Genomic DNA, 22,756 nt, shown 5'->3' with positions numbered 1-22,756 from the left:
GAAACAATACAGGAGACTGGCTGGTGTTATTCCAGGAGGAATAAGTATGTTGCATTTTTATAGAAATGTACAAGTGAGGTGTGTAGGAAATAGGCTTTACAGAGGGAACCTGATATTGGGATCCAGTAATCTAATCAAAATTAGTGTGTTCCAGTAATTCAACCAACAAAAATACCTGGGATTACTGCCTATTTCCTATTCGGAGGTCCTCTGCACTGGTAGTGACAGGAATTTTCCATCTCACAAACTTTTCCCTTTATGAATAATAGGGCTCAAACACTCGCCTCTTTCTAAGTATGAAGTCTATAGTGATGGAAGCAAAAATATTCACGTGTAAACCCACTAAGAAGTGACATAGCACATGTTATGTGTCAGGCACTATACTAGCAGACTCCAGAGATACTGAAATGTGCAAAACAGAATCCCTCTCAGAAGAAAACCCACAATCGAGGGAGAGAAACAGACAAATAAACATTTGATCATAACGTATTATGAAAATGGTATGGGAAGAGTTAAGGACACAGGTTCAGATGTCATCTAAAAGAATTAACCAATTCATCCTGGTGGAGAAGAACTGACAGTTAAGGATGGTTAAATAAGTACTAACTTGAAAGACCAGTAGTCATTTACAAAGCTGATGAGGTAGGAAAAGGTGTCAAGGAAAAAGGGAATACCATATGTAAAACCAGGAAATTAAGATAGAGCAGTGTTCAGAGAATACTAAATATCTCAGTAAAGTAGAGGCTGCATTGAAGTAGCAGTTAAAAAAATGAAGCTACCACAAGAGGCAGAGATTACAATTATGGACATGTGGATTGCATTAATCTTCCCCTGGAAAATAATTATAAATACATACACAGACAAATATGTGTATATACACACATATATGGTTATGGTTAGATGTTTGTCTGAAAGGGCAACCAACTCAAATATTACCTAAGGGGCTTCAACACTTGGAGATAAGAATAATACATAATGTGAGGGACACATTATTCTTGAGTTTTCTCTGGGGACATTTTCTGGTTGGCAGGGCAGAGAATAGTCCCAAGTTAAGTGTCAATTTTAGTGGCCTGACAAGTCTGAAGAGTCAGAGACCAAGCTCCCCACAACCAAACAGCATAAATACAAGTGGCAAAGTTTTGGGGCAGAGAGAACCACAAAGAAACAATTCTCAAAATCTGTAAAGATATATTCTAAAGTCATTGAATAACTCCAAAAGTCTTTTTTTAATGTTTATTTATTTTGAGAGAGAGAGAGATAGCATGCGCTTATACAAGTCGGGGAGGGAGAAAGGGAGGAGCAAATGGAGGAAAAGAGAGAATCCCAAGCAGGCTCCTTGCTGCAAGCGTGGAGCCTGATGTGAAGCTTCATTGGGGACTTGATGTGGGGCTCGATTCCACAAATTGTGAGACCATAACCTGAGCTGAACCAAGAGTCAGAAGCTTAACTGACAGAGCTACCTAAAGTCTTAGGGGAAATTCCATGAAACCCAGTACATAACATTAGGTAGTAACTGAAAGACCAGAATAGAGGTTTCTGATGTCACTCAGAGTGGGGGATGGAAGTTGGAGTTCGAACACCTGGGGATTTCTGCTTGGCTTTAGGAATAAGGACGATTACCTAGGATTAAATACAAAAACGAAATAGATCAATAAAGCCTAAAACCATTCTTTTCTTTTTAAGTTTATTTATTTATTTTGAGAGAAAGAGAAAATGAGCTGGGGAGGGGCATTGAGAAAGAGAGGGAGACAGAGTATCTAAAGAGGGCTTCATGCTGATAGCAGAGAGCCTGATGCAGGGCTCAAACCCACAAACCATGAGATCATGACTTGAGCTGAAGTCAGACACTTAACCGACTGAGCCACACAGGTCCCCCCTAAAACCATTCTTGAAAGAATAAAGCTGATTTGTTGCAACACTAGCTGTCTGACAAGAAAATGCAAACATCTTTGCAGAAAGAAAACATTATCAAGATTCCTTTTTTTTTGAAATTTATAAAGCATCCAATTATTAAATTGATACACTGCAAAAATGAAGAGTGATTAGCATCAAATCAATAATAAAATGGGATGAATAGAGAAAAAGACCAAAAGAAATTTGACTTTTCAGAAAATAATTTTTAATTATAACTAATACATTCAAGAAAATAGGGGAGAAATCTTGAGAAAAGACTTAAAATGTGAAAATGCAGAAACCAAAAATTATAGAAATGAAAAATTCAATAACTAAAATTAAGTATTGGGTATAATATCATATAAGAAACAGCAGAAAACCTGTAGAAAATATCCAAATTGAAGGAGGAGACCAAATGTTTTACAAAATTGAAGAAGAAAATTGTAAAAAACACATGATATATGTTAAAAAGATATGCAAAGCATGGAATTTGTCTCAGGTGAAAACAATGTGAAGAAATACTAGCCTTTTGTTTAACCTGACATAATTCAAGAAACTACAAGAATTGTAAGAGGAAAAAATATTTTAGAAAGCTCCATCTAGACAAATGATACACAAACAATTAAAAGCCAAAGTCAATAAGTTAAGAGCATCCAGAGGGGCAGGGAAAATGATGAGCTGCCCAAGAAAATAATAATAAACCAATGAGCTGTTTTAATTATGTGAATGGTTAAAAACAGAAGTAAAACATCCATTAAATGATGTATCTGAAGTACTGAAAGGGGAGAAGAACGTGTCATCCTAGAATTCTACCCCAAGGAGGATAAGTCCCACAATTGAAAGCAATTTATAGACATCTTCAGATTAATGGATCTGGAAGAATCTGTTGCCCATACATTTGCCTATAAAATATGCTAAAAGCTAAAAAATGATTATCCCAGATATAAATATGGAACTGCAAAAAAGAATGAAAGTTATAGGAAAGGAAAATATGAGGATGTCACAGGTTAGGTTTTTCAGGAAGTACACAGAAAGTTCGCTGGGGAGCCCTCTCAGAATCAACACCTTGGGGAAGTCAGGATGCAGAAGTGAGCAGAGGAATTTGGCTGCCATTCAAGGCCGACAAAGGCCTCAGCTGATCCTTCAGGCCCTAGTACTCTTTTCTTTCATTTTCTGCATGAGGACTTCTCCAGGAAGTGTGGGGTGATTCTTGGAAAAGATGGCTCTCTTCAACCAAGGGCAAATGCTATAAAGGGAAACCGAGTTGTGTGTTTTGGTTATTAACACTACCAGCAGCTGACTGAGTGTTTCAGTCCTAAAGAAGTTAAATCTGGACAGTGTACCACCATGACTATTACAGATCACCTCTTTGGCACTTGGATCTATATATATCCTATAAGTTCCAGGAGGAATCTCCTCAGGATTCTGGTAGGCTTTTTCCACCCTGGATGAGTTGTATGAGGGGAATATTTGTGGTATTAATATGAGAGCCCTAACTACTGCAGCTGGTTTCATGGCCCAAAATGATACTTACCATCTTTTTCATAGACCTTGGATTACATCTTCTTCCCATACTAGCGTCTTTGCTGGTAGAGGTGGGGAGACAGACCCTTAGTCCTAGTTGAATTACCAGGACTTTCTCTGGATGAAGTTGTTCATTTGATAACAAAGCCAAAAGATTCCCATGAAGATCATTCAGATGCCAAATTCATGTTTCCCTGCCACATTAAAAAAATATTTTAGATACAGTGTGCACATGTGAGCAGGGAAGAGGGGCAGAGGGAGGGAGGGAGGGAGAGAGAGAGAGAGAGAGAGACAGAGAGAATCTCAAACAGACTCCACACTGAGTGGAATCAAGAGTCCTATGCTCAATCTACTGAGACAAGCAGGCACCCCTGCCTGTCCCATTTTATAACATCAATCTTAGCTCTTTCTAGTGATCAGAGCCCATGAGATGTGCCATGATAACTCCTTTCCTTGCCTGATGGTTTGAGAAGCTAAAAACATTTGGGTGGCAGTTACTGTGCACAAGTTAGCAGCATTTTTGCTGTCTGCAAGTCAAGCCTCTAAACTTATCGAGTCCAGAATTGTTTTTTCTCAGCAGATGGTAGGCCGTGTGGAGCTGAGATCATGGCAGGAACTTGAGGATTCATGACTGTCCAAAATCATCCTCTATCTGCCACATGATAGCAGAAGTACCTGGAAGGAGGTCACCAAGCTTTCTCATTCTTCTTGTTTTACCATGAGTGTTAAAGAGAATTATAGAACTACAGGCAGGAAGCTGTGGTACTTTACAGTACTTGTAAGAATGCCAGAATAAATTACCTTCTCTGACCTAAAGGGACTTACGGACGTGACACGTTTGCCACAACAGTCAGCTCCCCCCTTCCAGGCTTCATTTCTCCCCAGTGTTGCCAGTTTCCAGCTTGACTCCCATGGCATGATCTGCTATTTACTGATGTGCATCGTGACTGAAATGAAAAGGAAATCAATAAGTTGTCCATCCCACATCCGATGCTAATGGTATTTGCCTTCTGGTTCACCCACTTCCTCCATACAGCAGGCTCCTCTGCCTTGCTGCCAATGTCTCTTATATCCTCACTGTTCTTGGTGTGTGGTAAGGAAAGTCAGAAATTTCACCAGGATTGCTTGTCTTCTGATTCACTATGCATTGTCATCCCCGCCCCTAGATTTTTATCTACAATATTACTGGAAACAGTTGGAATAACAGCAAGAGAACAGAATTTGTAATTTGGTAACCGAAGGCTATAGTCTTCCAACAACACTTTGGGCAAAGCATTTTAGTCTTCAGAACATCAAGTCCCTCATCTCTAAAAGGTAGGAGTCTGATAGAAATATCAATTTCCATTTCAACTAAAAGTTTTTTGTGATTCTATATTCAAAGATATTTCGGGGATTTGAGTTTGCCAAAGGAAATAAGATCTCACATAATCTTAACACTTTCTAAGGATGAGATAGACCTGATTCATTGCTACTGTTTTTGCCACATGGCATCTATTTGGCCAGACATGAGTTAATTATTCATGAATGGAATTGGGTTTATTTAGCCAGCTAATTTCATGAACATGGTATAATGAAAAAGTAATCTAATGAGGGTGTCATAGAACCAAATATGGGGAGTCATAAAGCACCTGGGTTGGCCCTAGTTAAACTTCAGCTTCTTTGTCTCTGAATTAGGGACATTACCTACCTCCCAAGGTTTCCAGAAGATTATGTCAGTTAATATCTATAAATCACATAGCACAGTGTCTAAGCATATTAATATACATTGCTGCCTTCCTTAGGTTTTGAACATAGCTATGATTTCAGAGTCAGTAATCATGTAAATAGCAAGTAACATCCATGTTGACAAAGCTTAGAAAAAATGTTCCTCTTCCTCCTTTGGTTAATGAGCCTCAGAAACAGGGTCATGAAAATACTGAGTTCTAAACCTCCAGCGCCCCTGCCCATGTGGCACCATACAAGCAAAGTGAAAACTGAGAAAATGGAATCCAAGATTTGTTAATGTCTATGGAAATATTTAGCCACAGGAAACATTAATAGCACTGCGGAAGCCCTACCTTGTACTCCCTTGTTGTCACAACGCCCTTCTAGGAAGGTAGACCTTCAATTCTAAGAGAATAGTGTAATACTAATTTTTAACCTTTTTATAAAATAAAAAAGTTCTTAAATTTCATAAAGTCCATTTAATCAATTTTTTCTTTCATAGATCTTCCTTATTAGGTCCCGTCTCAGAAACTGTTATTTCCCGACAGCCATAAAGATTTGCTTCACACTATGATTATTTCACATTGTGTGGTTTTAGTTATATGATGCATTTTGAGGAAATTTTTGCACATAGTGTGAGGTAAGGATCAAAGTTGTTTGTTTTTGTTTTTATTTTTCAAATAGATAGCCAATTGTTCTAGCTTCATTTCATGAAAAGTTTTTTTTTTTCACACATTGAATTACTTTAACATCTGACATCTTTACTGAAAATCAATTGAATAAACAATCAGACAAACTACCTCTGGTCTCACTGTTCTGTTAAATTCATCTATATGTCAATTTTAATGTAAATACAGCATTCTCTTAACTGCTGAAGTTCAAGTAGTGTGATTCCTCCAATGTTTTCCCTTTCAGGATTATTTTGTAGATTTTAAATCTTTCGTACTTTCATAAAAAAATAGTATCAGATAATATCTGTTTTTTTTTTAACGCTGCTCAAAATTGTGTCAGGACTTCTGTTGAATCTACAGACAAATTGTGACATAACTGATATTTTAACAATACTAAGTCTTCCAATCTACGACTATGGCTTGTATCTCCATTTATTTAGATCTTTTTAAATTTACCAGAGCAATATTTTGTAGGGTCATTCTGTAGTTCAAACACATATTTTGCTATACTTATATCTTAAGTATTTAACATTTTGATGTTATTATCAATGCTGTTATTTTTAAATTTTATATTCAAGTATTTATTACTAATATATTTAATAAAATTCATTAGTAATTATAAAACTTGTATCAGGTGACTACAATTGTATGTCTTAGTCTAGTAGGGTTTTGCAGGGGGAGAGGTGTAGATTTTTTTAAAAATTTTTATTTTTGAGGGGGGGAGGGCAGAGAGAGAAAAAGACAGGATCCAGAGCAGTCTCCACACTGCGTGTGGGGCTCAAACCCTCGAACTGTGAGATCAAGACCTGAGCCAAAGTCAGATGCTCAACAGACTGAGCCACCCAAGTGCCCTGGGATTTCTTGTTTATTTGTTTGTAAATTCCTTGGCCGGTAATCTATGAATTAAGAAAGATTTAACTATTCTTCTCTAATCCATATGCTTTTATTCTTCTGAATCATTCATGACTAGGACCTCCAATAAAAACTGAATACAAGTGATGAGAGTATATAACCTTGTATTAGTCCCAGGATTAAGCAGATCATATTCATTCTTTGATCTTTAAGCATGATTTTAGCTGTGGGTTTTTGACAAATACCTTTTATCATTTTTAGAAAGTTCTTTTCTATTCTTTGTGTAGTGAATGTGTGTTGACTTGTGTCAAATGCAATTTTAGCATATGTTGATATAATCCTATAATTTGTCTCCTTCATTTTGTTAACATGGTCAATAGAATTGATTGTTGTTCAATTGTTAAATCAATCTTGCTTCTTTGTATAATTCCTATTCAGATGTTATACATTACCAATTATATCATGGGATTTGATCTTCTGATATTATCTTAAAGATTTTTTTCTCTAAATTCATGAGAAAAAATGGTTGGTAATATTTATTTTTTGAAACGCCTTTATCTGCTTTTGCTATCAGGGGGACCTTAGTCTCACAAAATATGTTGGGGAAGATTTCTTTCTACTCCATGTTCTGAAAGAGTTAGTATAGATTTCGAAATGTTTCTCCCTTATATGTTTGATGGAATTCACCTGGGAAGCCACCTACCCTGAAAGTTTGTTTTTTGAACGTTAATGTATTCTTGATTCAATGCATTTACTATCTATTGTACTTACTTTCTGGATTTTGTCTTCTTCTAGTCATTTCTTTTTTGATACATTTAAGTTATCACATTTATCGGTTACCTTTCTTCATAATATTTACTTACTTTCCCATTTCAATAACAGCTTTAAACAGGTGTATTTAATGTACCATACAGTTCAACCCTATATAATGTACAAGTCAATGTGGATTTTGGGGGGTTGTTTGTTTGTTTTTACTGTATCTGCAGAGCTCATCACCAAGAATATCACTAGTGTCTTTTATCATCACTAGTGTCTTTTATTTATACTTCTTGCCTAATTTTTCTGTCTAGAATTTCCAGTACAAAGTTGAAAAGAAGTGGAGAGCACAGTCATTATTTTCTTGTACCTGATATTGAGGGAGAACCCAGTCTTTCACTTTAAGTATGATCTTAGATGGGAATCTTTTAGAGATATAATTTTTCAACTTGTGGTAGATCCCTTCTGTGCCTGGTTGTTGAATTATTTATCATAAGGCATGTTGAATTTTGTTAAACTATTTTTCTTTGTCCTTTAAGATGATTATTCAGTTTTTGTTCCTTATTCTCTTGATATGATTTCAGATGTTAAGGAAGCCTTGAATTCCTGGGAAAATTCCAATTAGGTCATAATGTATAATCATTTTTATATGTTGCTTAGTAGGGTTTGTGAGTATTTTGTTGAGGACTTTTCATTTATGTTTATAAACAACATTGGACTATGATTTTCTTTGCTTCTGACATCTTTGTCTAGTTTTGGTGTCAAGGAATACTAGCCTTATAAAAAGATTTTGGAAATGCCTCATCTTATTTTTCTGAAGAGTGTGTGAGGAATTAGGATTGATTCTTTAAATCTCTGAAAAAATTCACCAGTGAAGTCATCTGGACCTGTAATTTTTTGGTAGGTAGTGTTCAGATAACTCATAAAATCTCTTTAAATTTGTGGGTATTAGGGAATGAATTGTCTTCCAACCAAAATACATATGTGGAAGCCCTAACCAAAATATGACTATATTTTCATAAAACATGACTGAATTTTCAGAAGTTATTAGCATAGTTTGTTGTTTGTTATGTATATAAAGTACACTGTTAGTTTTGTATTATAGGAGCAAATTGTATTCATCGTAGAATTTTTGGGAGAAAACACACTGGAAAGAAAGATACAGAAAGGCATCCTCATAACCCAAAGATGATCACTGCTATTCTGATAACAGTAATTTTAGAATTACTTTTATTACATATAGTCCTATGTATAGTTGTGATCATGCTCTCTATATAATTTTCTATCTTGCTTTTTATAATAATCATTTATAGTAAATATGTTCCTATATTATAAACTCATGTTAGTTACTGTATCATGTTCCCAAATGGTCGTGTTATGATTTAATTAAGTAATTAACGTTAGATGAGTTCAAACTGATGGAGTCCTAATCCAATAGGATCAGTATCCTTTTAAGAAGAGGAAAAGACATCAGACTGACTCTCACTCTCTATCCACACATGGAGAAAAGATCATGTGAGGAGACAGTGAGAAGACTGCTGTTGGCAAGCATGAAAGAACGCTCTCACCAGAAATCAAATGCAGAGACTTGTCCTGGGATTTCTAGCTTTTAGAACTATGATAAAATAAATTTTGTTTTCTAAAACCTCAGTCTGTGGTATTTTGTTATGGCAGTTAGTATAGAGATTAGTACAGTAGTTCTATTGAGATTTTCTATTTCTTCTTCAGTTTCGGTAGTTTTTGTCTTATAGGAATGTCTCCGTTTGATCAAATTATCTCTGGGTGGCTCAGTTGCTTCAGTGTCTGACTCTTGATTTTAGCTCAGGTTATGATCTCATGGTTTGTGAGTTCAAGCCCCACACCAGGTTCCACTCTGATGGTGCAGAGTCTGCTTGGGATTCTCTCTCTCTCCCTCTCTCTCTGCTCCTCCCCTGCTTGTTCTCTCTCTCTCTTGAAAATAAACTTAATTTTTTAAAATTATCTAATTTGTTGGTATACAGTTTTTCACTGTATTCTTTTATTTGTATCTCTTAATTTGTATAAGTCAGTAGAAACATTTCCTATTTCATTCGTGATTTTAGTAGTAGAAATCTTCTCATTTTCTTTTTTTGTCAGTCTGTACAAAGGTCTGTAAATTTATTCAAACAGTTCAAAGAACCAATTGCTTAACATTTTTTTCTTTTTCACAAATTTCTAGTTGATTTCATGATTTCATGATTTTCATGAATTTCTAGTTTACTATTTTCTGACTTCTGTTTGCTTTATTTTTCTTTCTTAAGTGTATACATGTAGGTTATTAATTTCAGTTATTTCTGCTTTTTTAATGAGAGTGTTTATAGCTACGATTTTCTACTTAAGTATTGCTTTTACTGCATTCCCTAAGTTTTGGTATGTTGTATATTATAGTTAGGTTGGCTCAGTATTTTCTACTTTCCTTATAATTTTACTTCTGTCTCATTCATTATTTAATATGGTGTTTAATATCCACAAATTTTGAAACTTCTTTGTTAATTGTTTCTAATTTCATTCCATTCTCTTTAAATCCTGAGCTGTCAAGCACTAGCCCAATGTGGGGCCCAATCTCAAGAACCGTGAGATCATGACCTGAGCAAAATCGAGAGTCAAATGCTTAACCAGCTGAGCCACTCAGGTGACCCTAGGATGGCTTCTTTAGAGAAATGTTTACTCAAGTCTTAGGCCACTTTTAATTATGTTATTAATTTTTTATTGTTTTTCAATTGAGTTGTAGGAGTTATTTATATTTTTTAGAAATTAACCTTTTATCAGGTACATTGTTTGAAAATATCTTTGCCCATTCTATAGATGTTCTTTTCACTTTATTGGTTGTTTCCTTTCCTGAGCAGAAGCCTTTTAGTTTGGTGCAAAACTATTTGTCTATTCCTGCTTTCGTTCCTTGTAGTTTGGGTGAAATCATGAAATATTCATGAAATCATTGGCAAGACCAATGTCATGAAGCTTCCTCCTACATTTTCTTCCAGGAGTTTTATAGTCTAACTATTATGTGTGAGTCTTTAGTGAATGTTGAATTAATTTTTATTTATGATGTAAGATAAGTGTCCAATTTCATTTTTTTGGAGATAGATACCCAGTTTTCCTAACACCATTTATTTGAGGCTCTCCTATCCCCATTATGTATTCTTGACATTTTTGTGACAGATAAGTTGACCACATTGTGTGAGGTTATTTTTGGGCTCTCTACTCTGTTCTATTAGTTTGTATGTCTGTCTTTATGCTAGTACCATACTGTTTTAATTATTGCAGGTTTGCAATATATTTTGAAATCAGGATGTGTAATACCTCCACCTTTGTTTTTTTTCAAAATTGTTTTGACTTTTAGGGGTATTTTTTGTTATATATGAATTTTAGAATTATTTTTTTACTCTTATAAAAATATCATTGGGATTGTGATAGGGATTGTAATGAATCAGTAGTTTTGAGTAGTATAGACATTTTAATGATATGATGTCTTCTAATACATGAACGTAGGGTTTCTTTCCTTTTTTGTATCTTATTTATTTTTGTTCATCAATGTTTTGAGCTTTCAGTATACAAGTATTTCACTTCCTGATTTAGGAAGTTAGTTAGATTTACACCTAAGTATTTGATCATTTTTGATGCTGTTGTTAAGTTGGATGGTTTTCCTAATTTCCTTTTCAGATATTTCATTATCAGTGTAAAGAAACACAAGTGGTTTTGATATTTTGATTCTATATCCTGAAACTTTACTGTATTGATCTATTAGTTCTAACATTTTTTTTAGTGGAACCTGTAGGGTTTTTCTATATAAGATCAAACCATCTACAGACAAGGACATTTTTACTTCTTCTATTCAGATTTGAATGTCTTTTACTTTTCTTTCTTGGCTAATAGTTCTAGCTAAGAGTTACAGTGTTATGTTGTAGAGAAGTGACAAGAGTGAACGTTGTCTTATTCTAGATCTTAGTGGAAAAACTTTGTTTTTCACTCTTTGAGAATCATGCCAGTTGTGGTCTTTTCTCATTCAGGCTTTATTGTGTTAAAGTCATTTCCCACTATTCCTGGTTTGTTGTGTTTATGATTAAAGGATGTTGGATTTTGTCAAATGCTTTTTCTGCATTTACTGAAATAATCTTTTTTTTGTATCCTTATTCTTTTAATGTGGTGTATCACATGGATTGTTTTTTTTCATTTGTTGATCCTCCTTGCATCCCAGGGATAAATCCCAAATGGTCATGGTGTGTGATCTTTTAATATGCTGTTGAATTTGGTTTTCTAATATTTTGTTGAGGATTTTGCATCTATATTCAGCTGGGATGTGGGCCCATCATTTCCTTTTCTTATAGTGTCTTTGGCTTTGGACTTGGGGCTTTGGACTACAAAATGAGTTTTGTAGTGTTCCCCTGCTTTTAAATTTTTTGGAAGTCTGTCAGAAGGATTGCCTTTAATCTACTTTAATTGTACAGTAGAATTTGCCAGTGAAGCCAGTGAAACCATGTGGTACTGGGCTTTACTTTTTTGGGAGGTTTTGATTATTGTTTCAATCTCCTTACCAGTTATATGTCTGCATGTTTCTAGGAATTTATTCAACTCTTTTAGTTATCCAGTTAATTGGTGTATAATTAATTGTTCATATTCTCTTATGATCAATATTTCTGTGGTATCATTGTAGTGTCATCTCTTCCCATTTTTTTCTTTAATTTGGATTCTCTCACTTTTTTATACTTTTTTTTTTCTAATAGTCAATTTCATCTTCAAAAAACTTATATTCATTGAGTTTTTTTCTAATTTTCTATTCTCTATTTATTTCTGATATAATCCTTACTATTTCATTCTGCTAATGCTGGGCTTAGTTTGTTCTTTTTCTTATTCCTTGAGGTTTAAAATTATGAGTATTTTTAGATCTTTCTTTTAAGCATTTATCATTCAAACTTCTCTCTTAGTACTGTTTTTGTTTTATTCCATATATGTTAAGATGTGTATGTGTTCATTTTAATTTGTTTTAAGATATTTTCTAATTTCTGAGGTGCCTGGGTGGCTCAGTTTGTTAGGCAGCTGACTTGCTCAGGTCATGATCTCACAGCTCAAAGACTCATGGGTTTAAGCCCTGCATTGGGCTCTGTGCTGACCGCTCAAAGCCTGGAGCCTGCTTCCAATTCTGTGTCTCCCTCTCTCTCTGCCCCTCCCCTGCTCACACTCTCTGTCTCTCTCTCTCTCTCTCTCTCTCTGTCAAAAATAAATAAACATTAAAAAAAATTTGAGATATTTTCTAATTTCCTTTTTAATTTTTCCTTTGATCTATCAGTTGTTCAAAAGTGTGTTACTGTACACACATTTGTGTCTTTTCCAGTTTTACTTCTGCTATTGGTATCTAGATTCTTTCCACTGTGTCCAGAAAAAAACACTAGGTATGATTTCAATCTTTTCATATTTGTTAATACTTGTTCTATGACATAACATGTGGTCTATCATGGAGAATGACCTGTGTGCGCTTAAGAGTGGTTTATTCTACTGTGTTTGGGTTGCATATTCTGTATATGTTTGTAAAGTCTATTTCTCTATAGTGTTATTGAAGTCTTCTGTGTCTTTATTGATTTTTCTGTCTTGTTATTTAATTAGTTATTAAAAGTGATGTAATTAAGTCTCTGACTATTAGTGTATTTTGGACTATTTCTGTCTTCAGTTCTGTCAACATTTGATCTGTATATTTAAGAACCCTGATATTGGGTGTGTGTATATAGTTACAATTGTTATATCCTCCTGGTAGATTGACCCCACTATCATTATGTAATGCCCTTTTTTTTCTTACAACAGTATTTGACTTAATATTTACTTTGTCTGGTATAAATATAGCCATCTTGAACTCTTTTGGTTACTACTTATAGGAAATGTTTTCTCCATCTCTTTATTTTCAGCATATATGTGTCCTTAAATCTAAAGGGAGTCATTTGTTGTCAGCATATAGTCAGATCTTGTTTTATTATCCATTGGACTGCCCTATGTCTTTTGGGGAGGTTAATCCACTTATATGTAAAGTAATTATTGGTAGGGAAGTATTTACTGTATATCCTTTTATTAATTGTTTTCTGTTTGGTTTGTAGTTCTTTTGTCCCTCTTTTCCTTTCTTCCCATCTTCCTTTGTGTTTTGTGTTTTGTATTGATATGCTTTGATTTCCTCCTCTTTTTCCTTTGTATAACTTCTATAATGTACAAAGTGTATATTCTATAGGTTATAGAATATAAGTGTATTCCTTGTGGTTACCATAGGCTTACATAAAACATCTTATGTCTATTTTAAGCTGATAACTTATTTCAAGCTCATTCAAAAACTCTGTACTTTTATTTCTCCACACTTTATTATTGATACCAGAATTTATGCACTTGGTATTACTGATGTCACAATTTGCATCTATTTATGCTGTGCATTTGTTTAAAAACAATTATTTATATTTATTCTACTAATTTTGTGTTTTAACTTTTATGCTACAATTAAAGGTGATTTACCTACCACTTTTATACCAAACCAGCATTCACTTATCTATATATTTAACTTTACCAACAAGTTTTACATTCTTTATGCTATCATGTTACTATGCTATGATGTTTAAGCATCCTTTCATTTCAATTTGAAGAAATTCCTTTAGCATTCCTTTCAAATCAGGTTTAGTGATGAACTCCTGCTTTTATTTGTTTGGAAGAATCTTTATCTCCACTTCATTTTTGAAAACAGTTTTGCTGGGTATTCTTGACAGGCTTTTGTTTTTCTTTCAGCACTTTGAATATATCATTCCATTTGCTTCTAGACTGCAAGGGTTGTTGCTAAAAAATTCACTGATAATCTGAGAATTCCCTCAGATGGGACAATTCTCTTCTCAATCTGCTTCAAAATTCTCTCTGATTTTTTACAATTTGATAATAATAAATCTGTGTTGATTTGTGCTCATCTAATTTGAAATGTCCAACTCTTTCCCTCCCCAGAGATTAGTTGAGGTCTACGATTTTTCACCTGTTGGCTTTTCACAAAGCAGAAAGAAACTATAACAACTCCAATAATGCTAAATCACAGTATCATCTTTGTTTTCACTGGCCACCAGGAAGCTAGAAAGCTAGAGTATACTGGTCATGTTAATACTCTGAGATAGGCAAGATGGAAGCCAAACCTTTGACCAGCCTACAGAAATGTTGGGGCATGGGAAGCAGGGTCCAACTCCTTCCTTCTCCAGGGAGAAGCTGGGAGCTAATATATATCACGATTCACAGGTTACAGTTTTGGTGGAATGTGTCTACAGATTTCACACAACCATTCCAGTAGTGAAACAATTCCACTTACCCTAAAAGTGACTATAGGATCTGTAGTAATATCCCACTTTTCATTTTTTCCCCACTTTTCATTTTGAAATTGGTAATTTTTTGTGTTCTTTGTTTACTTCATTAGTCTAGTATGGGATTACTAATATTATTCTTTTCAAAAAACCAAATACAAATTTTATTGAATTTTCATTTCCATTATTTTCTTTTACTACTTCCTGTGAGTTTATTTTATTTTTTATCTTCACAGGACATAGTCTCAATTACAGATTTTGATATTTTTCTTATTTTGTAATATAAGCATCTAAAGCCATACATTTTTCTATAAGCACTGATTTAGCAATAGGCCCAAAGCAAGGCCAGCAGGTAAAAACAGGAAAGGAGCAAGTAGTTACACATGTTCTTTGTTACCCTCTTAGCCTGAGAGCAAGTAAAAGGAGATGATCTGGTACCCCTAACCTACCAGAAGGAACATGGATATTTCTAACTCCTTGATAATAACAGAGAGTTGATCAACAAGTTGTCAGATTTGAGTGTGAATTAAGATAGTAGGAGACTGAAATATCCTTCCACAGCAAAAATATCCTCACCCTCCATCTGCCTATCTCTTTCATTCAGCCATTGTTTAATGTGCACCTAGTCTGTGTTTAGTAGTGGACTAAGTTCAGGGCACTCCACAATGAACAAGACACTACTCTCAAAATGTTCTAAACCTCAGACACTGAGTATCTTTGTGGAAACTGTACTAGATTTCTGGGAAGGTAAATACTTAAGGCTTGGTATGATAAAAAAATCTCAAGTTCTAAGCCTAACTTTACAGCTTACTAGCTGTGTAAAATTGAAACCAATTACTTACTTTCTTTTTATCTCAGTTTCTTTATCTTTGGAAGCAGGTTTGAATGCTATTTACCTGGTATGGTTATAGTGAAATTACTAACTACAGAGCCCTGATACAATGTCTACCATAACACGAGGTTTAGTTTATTTTTTTTCTATCATTAATTGTTATATGTTTAAAGACCTCTGTACAGGATATTGTGAAATAGATGGACCCCTGTTTCAAGAATTTTACAGAAGCTAGAGGTAAAGTTGCCGAGAAAGCCAGACCCAGGTATAACTTTAGGTACAAAACTTAGAATTTTTCAGTCTGTGAAGGGCATTATTTTTCACATGAGAAATCTGCCAAAGCATTGAAAGAATGACAAAATAGTTCCTCACAACTGGGGGCATTTGGAATTTCTAAGACCCTTAAGCATGGGGCTCATTTAGAGTCCCTATTTCCTGAAAGAAGTATTCAGGTGTCTGGGTATTATTTCAAGGCTCATATTGTTTTTTCTATTAGTTTTATATTGTTCTGCCATGCTTTACTGCCTGAGAGTATGCTCAGCCTGTGAAGCTGGGAATTAAGATCCTAATTTACATTTTCATGAACCAGGGATGCATTTTTCTTCAGGAGCACATGTCAATTACTTGTAAGAAGAAATAAACCTCATGAGAACATGGGAATGATGTGAATACTATGGTTGAAAGTCACAAATACATAAATCTGTGGGAGAGAGTGATGTTTTAAGGAGCATTCTCAGAGAAAGGCCCATTGGTGGCTAGTGTAGACACTATAACTTCTTGAAAGAGAGATGTGACTATCCAGAGTTCTCAGATTTTCACTCCCAACCTTCAAGTTATTAAATATGCCAGACTATATGGCTATGGGAGCTCATAGGAGTCTTATCTTTTGTTGATGCCCAAACTGGAAAAAATAAGGAGACATTATGGAATAAAGGAGTCCAATTTTGTTTGGTTCAAAATAGTGAGGGCCAATATTTTTTTAAGCCCAGCACCCATCAAATACTTTCTGATAAAGTGTTGCTTAAAGTTTCTTTGGGGAATCACCTTTACCAATGCTTAGCTCACAAGTTTTGAAATGACTTGACATTAGTCAGACCTCCAGGGTTAGGTCCTAAATTGTCTAGACTGGAATTTTCCCACCAGGATTTATACTAGAATTACTAGGGTACATTCAAAAAATTAATGCCTGGGTCTCACTCCCAGATACTCTGACCTAATTTCTCTAGGGTAATAAACATACCTAAGTATTTAAATCTCCTAAGAGATTTGAATGTGGGTCTATGCAGATCTTATAGTTTTTGGTATAAGATTATCAGCTGATATAATCTCACTGTCCAGAGTGATTGGTTCACAGTTAGGCATTCAACCTAAAAAAAAGGCCAGGGAGATCCTGGCCCTACACAACTGTCATGGCCTAGGGAAGACAAAGTTTTATATTTTCACTTAGACCTCATGACAAAATGATACAACATGTAGAGCTTCTGTAGCTAACTTGTAACCATGAAACAAGTGTCATCTGAGAGTAAAGCCAAAACACAAAGGAGAATAACACTGTGTTGAGAAAGAAAGGGATCTTGGTGACACCGTTCAAGCCACACCTGAAACCATCTCTATCTCTGGACTTTACAATTCTGGGAGTCACCACATTACTTTTTGGCTTAAGATAGCTTGGGTTGGATTTCCTAAAATTTGCCACAGAAAGTGTCCTAAGTGATACAATGGCATGGAAACTTGGGCCAAAGTTAATTTGCAAGCTTGGCTTCCAAATAATAATAATAATAATAATAATAATAATAATAATAAATAGAGTCAATGAAACTAAACGTTTTTAAACCAATGTTTTCTTTTTTAAAATTTTTAAATGTTTATTTATTTTTGAGAGAGACAGAATGTGAGTGGGTTAGGAGAAGAGAGAGAGGGAGACACAAAATCCAAAGCAGGCTCCAGGCTCTAAGCTATCTGCACAGAGCCCAACACAGGGCGCGAACTCCTGAGCTGCGAGATCATGACCAGAGCCAAAGTCGGACGTTCAACCGACTGAGCCACCCAGGTGCCCATAAACCAATGTTTTCAATTTAGAAATGAGAAGACGAAGGTGAACGGTGCCTGGTTATTATATTTCAAGCTACATTTCAAATGTAATGTTACTGACCAAAAAACTAGTACATTGTCCACCACTCTATACTACTTTCATATTTGATTTCTTGAGATCCAACACTATGCTTATCTCTATGTATCCTTTAATGCAGTAGAGGAAAAACAAATAAATGAGCCTATACCCAAACACCAATTCTTTCAATCAACATTTGCTAAAAATCTTCTATATGAAAGAAAATTTTAAGATATGGGATACAAAATCTATGAGGCATGGTTCTTGTCCTCAACAAGTTACACTCAACCTCAGAAACAAAAGAGACATTAATCGGACATAAGTAAAGAAAGTATTTTCCGGTTTACAGAAGAGAAGATTTACACAACACACAGCATTAGTGATAAAGCATCCAGACTTACTGTAAAGCACAACTTCAATCCTGCCTCTTCCACTACTAATTTTTGAACTTGTACAAGCTGCTTACCTTATTTTAAGGCCTCCATTTTGCGGTCTTAAAATTGGAACCATGTATACCTTCCTAAAGTAAGATTACATGAAATATTACAGATCGGATGCCCAGCACAGTGCTTGGTAAGCACTGCTCACTAAAGTAATACTGTTTTATGTATGCACACAAAAATACAGTAAGAAAATGTATGGCACCCTATCATTACAACACTGTGGCATGCAAAACAGATCAGAGTAGCAGATGCATGTTATTCAGAGGCTATAATAGTCAATATGTGGGTTGAATCTGGTCAGCAGATTGTCTTGTTTGGCCTATACAGTATTTTTAAAACTTTCTAATTATTTGCCAATATCTAAAAATAAGACCAGCTCACATACATATCCGGATTATTGTCTTCTCTTGGAAAATGAAAAGATCTGAATATGTGATATCTAAACTTCTCCACAGTAGCAATCAGCTGGAGCAGAGCAGTAGCTGACCATTTGTTTATGAATATAAACTTTCTTATTTGTCAAGTTCTTTACCTTGTCTCCTTTACTTATTTGCATTATTTGCCTGGTCTTTGAAGGAATTCAAATTAGGGGACTCTAATGAATGTGTATTAAAATAGCATCGGGCGTGCCTAGGTGGCTCTGTCAGTTAAGCGTCCCGCTTTGGCTCAGGTCATGATCTCTCAGTTCATGAGTTTGAGCCCTGTGTTGGGTTCTGTGCCAACAGCTCAGAGCCTGGAGCCTGCTTAAGATTCTGTGTCTTCCAGTCTCTGCCCCTCCTCACCCTCCCATGCGCTCTCTCTCTCTCTCTCTTTCAAATAAACATCAAAATACAATAGCATTAGTTCCATGATATGTTAAATAGGTTTTACACACACACACACACACACACACACACACACACACACAGAATTATATACACACACAAAATATTACTCAGCTAAAACGGTTGGAAGTTCTTTAAACTGTAACTTCCCCTTCCTGGAGTATCTCAATTGACTTACATCTCCAAGAAATGCTTAAATAAAGAAACCTGTCTTTTAAATTATTTTCAACCAGTTTTTCCAAGTGTTTTTTTTTTTCCCTGAAGAAGGTTTGTTACCACTGCTAAGAAAGGGTGTTAGCATACAACATAGTTGCAGTCTGCTGGTATAGATGTAAACACACCTGTGGGTTCATAGGAAAGAAAAGTTCATAAGAGCTTATTTATGTGTTATATTTCTAATGCTTAGATACATTCTCCAAAACAGGGCTTCAGAATGGAATTAGTAAGTAATCTGAAATTTTTAAAATACAATGAAATTTTTCAAAATAAATTTCAATTAAAAAAACAGTAATCTAAGAGTAAGAAAACGTTCAGCATCATGTGGGTATAAACAATTATGTGAGATGTATGTGGGATTCTCAAGAAAAGTGAGACTTAGGGAAAGTAACCCACCTATATTACTGATGCCATTCCTTGAATTGAAGGTCTCTGCAGTAGTAACACAGCATTGGATATAACCTGAATCTTGAGCAAGTGTCAGCTTTGTGTGTTTTTCTTTATCCCCCATATTGTACATTACAATGATCCCAGGCCTTGAGAACGGCACATGTTCTTGTTTGTAATCAAAAGCACTGGGGAGATGTGATGGCTAATGATTTGCTTCCCTTCTCTGAGCTGAAATTAGGGTGATCCATAAACTTACACTTCACATCTTTTTTTTCCATGGATCTTACCTCTCTCTCTTGCTTTTGGGTGATGTTACTCAGAGAAGCATGGTTTTGCTTGGCACCACTGGCTTTACCTGGTAACATTTGAAATATCAATAAATGTTAATAATCAATAAACTAAGATATGCATTACATATAATAGACAACTGGTAACCTGCACAATAGAATAAAGACAATGAAAATGACATCAAACAGCAATGGTGCTAGGTAATATTTTGACCTGTTTCCTGTGACCAAGATGACATTAATGTCCATTCCCCTCAGATGAACCAAACTTCAGACTTCCTCAAGACTGTAACCGCTGCGCTCCATTTGTTTAGTGCATTTACTTGAGAAAACTTGCAATTGTAAATTCTTTCTATACCCTTTGAGATGTAAATCTTTTCCCAGTCCCTTGCTGGTTTTATAAGCCAAGAATGCCTTTCTCAATGACTTGGGAACCATCCTTTGAAATGTAATCGTAGGAAAGATAGTCCGGAGCCTATCTCCCAGTTATATCAGAAGTAATAATAGCCAGAGACAGAATAACAAGAGCCACAGACTAACCTCTCTCATAATATTCTCCAGAACTTTCTACACCTCAGAAGTTAAAAACCCTCCTGCTTTCTGTTTTGCCTTCCTTTGTTTCAGGAAGTTTTGATTGAAATCTTCCTTTGCCTATTTAATGTTGTACAATGTTTTGATAGCTCTTTATTTGCTCCCCCCCCACCAAAGTACAGTTTAATAAAGTCCTTAATTGCTCTGCATCCCATATAATATATATTTTAACTAGAGATATAAGATGTTCATTCAAACACCATTTAAAATTAACCAAAGAAAACTACTCAAATGTCCATTAATAATAGAAAACTGCATCATCGTGTATTTATAGGAGCACCTAGGTGGCTTAGTCAGTTGACTATCCAACTCTTGATTTCAGCTCAGGCCATAATCCCAGGGTCATGGGATTGAGCCCCCGTCAGGTTCCATGCTGTGCATGGAGACTGCTGAAGGAAGGAAGGAAGGAAGGAAGGAAGGAAGGAAGGAAGGAAGGAAGGAAGGAAGGAAGGGATGAAGATCATTCAAACACCATTTAAAATTAATCGGAATTGGGGTGCCTGGGTGGCTCAGTCAGCTGGGTGTCTGACTTGGGCTCAGGTCATGATCTCGCGGTTCGTGAGTTGGAGCCCCGCATCCAGCTCTGTGCTGACAGCTCAGAGCCAGGATCCTGCCCCGGATTCTGTGTCTCCCTCTCTCTCTGCCTCTCCCCTGCTCACATTCTGTCTCTCTCTCTCCTTTAAAAATAAATAAACATTAAATAAAATTCCATGGGTAATATGTTGTAGAAAAAGAGTTAATAAACTTAATAAATGTAAAAAATATTTATAAACAGATAAAAAATCAATTTGTCTGATTAGGCAAGTTACAAAAGAGAAAATACAAATGGACAGAAATATAGGAACATATGTCACCTACCAGTAAACAAGAAGTAAAAATGATACCATTTTCGCCTATCAAATTGATAAAGATTTAAAAATTTGTTAGTAGTTGTTATTGTCAAGATACAGAAAAAGAGGTACCCTCAGCCATTATTGGTTGGGGTGTAAACAAGTTCAACATATTTACATATTTGTATTATTATGATGTATGATCCTGACAATTTTTATTTGTCAATTATACCTCAAAAAAAGCTGACAAAAGGGGAGACATCTGGAGGAAAAAAAGACATGCAGTACCCTGACAGGCTGTTTTCTTCAAAAACAAGTGAATTTTTCATTAATTTCTTCTCTTGCTCTTCTCTACATACCCTTGCTACTCAGTCAACATCCCCACATTTATCAAGCAATAGTGAACATTGATTCTTTCGGTAAGTTTTTTGTTCACTGGTAACATGTAATTGAGAGGTCCTTCAATATACACAGGTATATATACATACATTTACATATACTGTGTATGTGTGTCAGTATATATGTAGCTATACTTATTTTATTATTTATTTTTTAATTTTTAAAGTTTTTGTTTAAATTTCAGTTAGTTAACATATATGTAGTATTAGTTTTCAGAAGTTGCATACAATAGATTTATCAGTTGCATACAATACCCAGTGCTCATCACAAGTGCCCTTATTAAACATCACCCATGTCGCCCATCCCCCACCCATTTCCCCTCTAGCAACCTTCAGTTTGTTCTCTATAGTTAACAGTCTGTTTTATACTTTGCCTTTTTTTTATGTCCGTGTTCATCTGTTTTGTTTCTTAAATTCCACAGATGAGTTAAATAATGTGGTATGTGTCTTTCTCTGACTGACTTATTACACTCTAGCTCCATCCACGTCATTGCAAGTACCAAGATTTCATTCTTTTTTATGTTTGAGTAATATACTTGCGTGTGTGTGTGTGTGTGTGTGTGTGTGTGTGGTTCAGTTTCATTCTTTTGCAGGTAGCTGTCCAGTTTTCCCAGCACCACTTTTTGAAGAGACTATTTTTTTCATCAGATATTCTTTCCCGCTTTGTTGAAGATTGGTTGACCATACAGTTACAGCTATACTCATTTTAAATAGTCCCTGCCTGCAATTGGAAACAAACAACTCCCATTTTAATGATCACCTTTGTATTTTTTAGCATTAAGAGAATTAATTTCTGATTCAAATCCAGAAATAAAATTAATATTTCTATTTTCAAATATAACCAAGACATTATCACCCTCCCTCAGTCTAATTTCAAGCATAGTGTTCTAGATTTATTAAAGTCCCAGGATAGTTGATGCCTGTCTCATGCTTTTACTTATTTTTAGTCAGCTCAAGGAAAAATGTATTATGTCTACTCCAAGAAGTCATTCCATTCAGTAAAGGAGATTCTATCCATGTAGTTAGAAGTACTGGGTTAGCCATGATTCATAAATACAGGTTGTTATTTCCTACAGATTGAATGTTTGGGTTGCAACAAAATTTTATGTTGAATCC

This window comes from Acinonyx jubatus, chromosome D2 (genome assembly GCF_027475565.1).
Source record: "Acinonyx jubatus isolate Ajub_Pintada_27869175 chromosome D2, VMU_Ajub_asm_v1.0, whole genome shotgun sequence".
Taxonomy (NCBI): Eukaryota; Metazoa; Chordata; class Mammalia; order Carnivora; family Felidae; genus Acinonyx; species Acinonyx jubatus.
Note: the sequence above shows the minus strand (reverse complement) of the source record.